At 48.2% G+C, this 5,974-nt stretch overlaps 1 long non-coding RNA gene across 1 annotated transcript; it reads left to right on the forward strand.

The window, feature by feature from the left end:
- Positions 1 to 84: 84 nt before the first annotated feature.
- On the forward strand, positions 85 to 3,162 carry LOC123131590 (uncharacterized). The gene is made up of 2 exons (XR_006464197.1): positions 85 to 2,013; positions 2,085 to 3,162. It is a non-coding gene; the product is annotated as an uncharacterized lncRNA (long non-coding RNA).
- Positions 3,163 to 5,974: the final 2,812 nt, after the last annotated feature.

Consider the following 5,974-nt stretch of genomic DNA (forward strand, 5'->3'; position numbering starts at 1 on the left):
AAAAAAAATGTCTTCATTAATTTTTATGATTTCTTTTTTCTTTTCTTTTTGGGAGGGTGGGTGGGGAACTCCGCCTATGCCATTGTAAGGTGACACTTATAATCTCATAGCCGGTCTCAAGCCCGGAAAAAGGAGGAGAGGCCACCCATGTGCTTTTAGACGAAAATATATATGTTCTGTTGACTTAACGATCATGGTTGAAATGAAAGAATCATTTAGGAGAAATATTATTCCATTGTTTTCAGACGAAAGAGCTGCCTTCCTTTTCTTTTAGATAATGAAACAAATATTTGATGTAGTATCAAAGGTCTGCATGTTCAAGCCAATGAATCTCTCCATTGAGGCGCTCAATCACAGTGAGTACCGACACTAAATCACTCATTAGATTTCTATTATTCCGGTCACATCGAAGCTATTTATTCATTTTTTGCTCATTAATTCATGTATTCTTTGTTCTTCAATGTTTTCTATGAAACACTATTTTGGACTTTTGCCACTCATTTGTGTAAACCACTCTGCAGTACATCTCCTCGTTGAAGGAATCGTTTACTTGCTTTCCTGCCGGCTTGTGTTATACTATGTCTTATTGTCGAAGTTCTGACTTGGTTGTGTATCTGCTGATAATGAATTACAGCATATATCTAGCTTCTGGTACACAAGGATTCGAAGGGTATCGAAGACGCGAAGGATAGCGAAGATTTGGAAGATACCAAAGGATTAGTTTTTCTTTTTTTCGATGGTAATAAATTCTAAGTTAAAAAATTGTTAATACTCCAATATTCCTCAAGTTTTCAAGCTCGTTTGTTGAGACAGAGTATAATATACACTACTCTGGTACAGAAGGAGTACTACATATGAAATTTTGTGTTTGCAACTAAGAATGTTTCTCTTTCTAAAACTAATGTACTGTAAAACTACAATAATTTAGCCTGTGGGTACAAAATACTGTGGTTTTGACATAACAAAGTATTTTGGAGTATTGAGAATACTGTGGACCTTTTTAGCAAGTTTTTTATGCTCCTAAGTATTTTGAAGTAGTTTTCAAATGTGCGCATTGCTATCTAGTTTCAGACGTGCCGTATTGCTAGGTAGCCAGATGTTGCAAACTGATGAACTGCCATGCGCAGAACAATGGCATGCACAAGCTAGACCGGTGAAATACTCTGGTTACTGCAGTAGTTGCGTGTGAAGAAGTAAAAGAACTGCAGGTACTGAATTTAGAAGTCACGCTTCTCTGTGTACTGATACCCTGCTCTTTCTACTAGTACATACACTTCTTTTGTAATTTGTCTGAAGCATGCATTCCTGTCCAGAACCCAAATGCCAGCTTTGCCTTGTGCATGCATTCAACGACACCTGACCTAACTACACTCTACATCCTTAGCTTTCATTTGTCTGACCACTATCTTGACATCAGAAACAAACCAAGCTTACATTTTTCAGAGTGTCTTTGTTATTTTACAGAGTGGCTTCTGCAAATGCCATAAGAAGCATCTATCTGCAGAACAAGTGGAACCACAATCCTGCAGCAGAAGCAGATTACTCACAATATACAGTTCTTCTTCCCAGCATATACAGGTCGCAAACAGTAATGGCTCATTGATGTACAGAGAGTTTTTTTTCAAAAAGGGGAATGACCCCGGCCTCTGCATCATCATGACGCGCACAACCATTGATGTACAGATAGTATAACTAGCTTCTTCTTTTTTTCTGCGAGGTGTCTAACTAGCTTCTGATCAGCTCAAAACAGGCTTGTCTTGCCTCCTCATCGATTTCTGAGCATTTTCGCCTGGTTAGCCATTGTGGTGCATGCTTGTACTTAATTTACATTGTCGGTCCTTGTGAATTGTACAGCTCTAGCTGGCCACAAGTATTTATCCATATATGGATGTTTTGTTTGCTAAAAGAGACTTCTGATCTGTTGATTTCTGCAGGCGGCGGTGATGAGACTATTTGCAGCAGGTAGCAATGGAAATAATAGAAGTCCATCTTGCTGGGCATTTCCGTGTGCAGGTCCTTTCTGTTACTCCCTTAGTGCATTCCTTATCTGAAGCTTCCATTCATCTTTGATACTTACTTCGCAGTAAACGACAGCGCCCGGGAGTCTGAACCCCTCGTTTTCATTCAGCCTCAGCACCAACACCTACAGGCAGGCTGGTGCCGGCGCAGAATAGGCGGCACGACGAAGGTACTTGTTCGCACAAGCCTTGAGATGACAATGAGCAAAACAAAGTCTGGGCTGTAGCATACTCTGTTTTGTGCTTGTTATCGTAAATCTACAAGCGTGTCCGTATGATTTGAGTGTGCATGAGTATCAAATGGACAAACAAGGCAAGTAACTGGTGCAAAAATGCTGAATTTGGTCAGGCAAAATGTTTTCTTTTTGTCCAAATAGCTAGAACTTGACGGGAAATTAAGCTACAGCACTACATGTTGGAAAATGTGTTGATATTCATATTCTATACATCCATTATTGTTGAAATCGCCCAAGGAATGAATCCACAGCTTTACCAAACCAGGCAACTGACAGAGGGTTCAGAACATCAGTAGTTGAGTACATCGCATTGCCCTGTAGCTGCAGCAGGACGAGATGGAACGGGATGGTGGGAAATGGAAAGGGATGGTCTTACCCGGTGGGGGATCTCCTCGGCTGTCTATCGGAGTCCACTCATCTGAGCTCCTGCTGCCGCCATAGGTGAAGGTTAGGTAGAGCTGAGTGAGAGGAAACAAATCAATCATTCCAGCTAGTCAGGGGTTTGTCGCGAGAGAAGAGAAGAAATAGGGGAAGGAGAAAGGCTGAACTTGGGACAGTTCCAGGAGTCTACGACCACTGCGAGACGCTCAGGCCCAGGTGGACAAGTACCCGGGTGCTAGCCACAGAGGGTTCGACAGCAGAGCCGAAGCAGACAGTAGTTACTTGAGGTGAACGCTCCGGCAAGAGCGGGGGCGGGACCGCCGGTGCCAAAAGTACTACATAGTCGCGCTCTTGCTCATGTTGATCGCTATTCTCTTCTACATCATGGTTTAGATAGAGATGATGAAACTTGTGTGTGTGCCATGACCATGCAGTTGCACTTATTCGAGACATGGCATGACTTGTGTATCGCTGTTTTAGAGATGTGATGATATTTGTGTTGAATGATGATGATGATGATGGTATGACGAGACTACTGTATGTTTATGATATGATGAGAATAGTGTATGTTTACTATGATATGATGAAACTATTGTATAGAGCATGTATAAATACATCACAAATACAGAGGGAGGGGGGTGTAAATCTGTGAAAGCAGGAATACTAGCAGTAGCGCTGGAAAGCTTATACTAGCAGCGCTGGATTAGCAACATCGCTTTGTTTGTTGAAGCGCTACAGAGAGTTAGCAGTAGCGCTGGTCAGGGCAGCGCTACTGCTAACCATACTTACCAGTAGCGCTGCCCACACCAGCGCTACTGCTACAACTTAGCTGTAGCGCGGTAGCAGTAGCGCTGGACCCAGCGCTACTGCTATGCATATTTCAAGAACCACTGCTAGGGTTTTCCCTAGTAGTGAGAGATAAGATCTTTCACAATGTTTGGACAGACTACAACATCTTTGAGAGAGAGATTGGTGGGAGGGAGAGTTGTGGAGCCTGTGCCAATAATAGGAAGCCGATCACCGTTACCAACAATAATGCTAGATTAAAAATGCTTTGGGGAAGGACAAAACGAGGAGAGATTACTAGGATTACCGGTGACGTGCGTAGCGGCGCCGGAATCGAGAATCTAGTCAGCGCCGTTGGAGGGGAACCCGTGCTGGTTGTAGGCGTGGTTGAAAAGGGCGGCATGATCCCACGAGGGCGTAGGGTATGGGTAGAACGACAGCAGCAAGTGATGTAGTGGACGACGAGGGGCCCGAGAGCATCAGTGGATACGCCTGGGAGTGGACGCCGGGCCGAGGGCCGAGCACGCCGGCGGCGTTAGGAGGGATCCAGCCAGGACGAGGCGGAGGGACGACCATGCCGTAACGGGGAAAAATAGCCCGTCCAGGGCGTAGGGCGTGCTGAAGAAGACCCGCGGCCGCTAGAGTCTGTGTGACCGCGCCTGCAGCCACCAGTGCGAGCACGGCCACGACCACGATCACCGCCGCTGTTGCCACGAGAGCCGCCTGCTCCGCGTCCGCCAGGGGCGCGCTCACCGTCGTTGCCGCGGTCACCGCGGTCGGGCGTGGAGCCGGAGCCGCCAGAGATGGTGAGGACGGCGGAGCCAGCCTCGGCCGCATGGAGGTTGATGGTGTACTCGGCGAGCTCCAGACGGGAACGAGCGACGTCGAAGGGCGGCAGCGGCACCTGATCGCCCAGGAGGGTGCGGATCGGGGGTCAGTACAAAAGTACTATATTCTTTCCACTTACTTCCATTGGCTAGTTGCCTTTTGTAGCGCGCATACTCTGATCCTCTTCTACAAATCTACAACTCTCTTTACTGAGCGAGACTTCATCTATATCCCTCAAAGTGGATTTGGATTCCCATTTCTTGTCGAACCGGTTGTCCAGACCGTGGAGGAGCTACATGGTGAGGTCGTGGTCCTTCACCGGATTGCCGGTGTCAGCGAGGCGCCAAGAGAGCCTCAGTGTACGAATGCTGCCTAGTAGCATGGCTGGCCGTCACGCCACGGTGAACCCCAACACTGAGCCGAGGACCAGATGAAGGCACTGATGGGGAAAGCTTCGGCAGAGGGCTAGGGCATTGACTTGCAAGATGGAAATCCTTGTAGTAACGCCAACACTTTAGGGCATCGACGTAGGTGGCTGCACAACGCACAAGGGTGGCCGGGTCGGTGCGTGCGGCGATGTCCACCGGCACATCGAATGACAGCAACATTGTTTGTTTATGCCGCCACTGCCCACTTGCTTGTGTTTCGGACATGGGTGATGGGTGGGCTCGGTCTATCGCAAGACTCGCATCTGGGTCATATAGACGCAATCAGCGGCCACATCAATTGCGAACATACATAACCCCATCGGTTTTCCTTTGAATCCGGTTTTCTCTCCGCATATTTGAAGAAGAACATAGATCGGATTTGGCTTGTGTATCGTGGGATCTGTATTGGTGGCTTTCCTATAAAAAGAGGTTTCTACAAACTACGATTTTCCATGGGATCATTTTCACGTACCACCTTAAACACGTCCATACGGTATTAGCGAAAAAGGGTGTCTCCCCGCTTTATATTATAAAGCCAACATCATCACAACATCCGAACAGACCGATACAACGTGCACCACTAGAGCACATAACACACACCCAAGACATGATACAAAGGTGTCGAGCACCGTCCCCCAATGCCACCGCCTATCAAGCTAACTAAAGATCACGAAGGATAACCGCTTGGAGAGGGCGGAGACCTCCACAAAGAAACAAGGAGGGGGGAGACCGTCATGACAAACCAGGGACTCCAAGACAGTGCCTCCTAGAAGGAGACGCCCACGGATATCCACCACCGTCTGATCCGTAGATCAAGTTTTCACCCGAAGTCACATGCGAGTGGCAGGAGCACCGCAACGACACCTTCATGAAAGATACGACGACCACGGCCACCACCGCCGTCGGCCAGTACAAGAACTGGGCAAGTGATGAGCTTCGACGCTCGCACCCCTCCGACATACCCTCACTCTGTCAACCAGTCGCAACCAAGCCCCCCGCGAGGCCATGGTTGCCCGCCCACACCCGAGACATAGGTTCCGCCCACGAATGCCACGCCTCCCGCCGCCAAGGCCGCCAGCCAACATCCAGACCACCCCCCAAGATCATCCAAAAGGATCAACTTTGGACCAAGGAGACACCCTAGACTGTCGAGTCGCAGAATGTATCCCGCCTTGAAGATTGCCGGCGCTACAGCTGCCCGCACGCGGCCAGTGAAAGGGGAAGGTGGGGGAGCAGACACATCCAGGCCGGCACACCCCTGTGTCGGTGATAGGGCCCGAGCATGTCGGCGCAGCCC

The sequence above is a fragment of the Triticum aestivum genome, chromosome 6A (genome assembly GCF_018294505.1).
Source record: "Triticum aestivum cultivar Chinese Spring chromosome 6A, IWGSC CS RefSeq v2.1, whole genome shotgun sequence".
In the NCBI taxonomy this organism is placed as follows: domain Eukaryota; kingdom Viridiplantae; phylum Streptophyta; class Magnoliopsida; order Poales; family Poaceae; genus Triticum; species Triticum aestivum.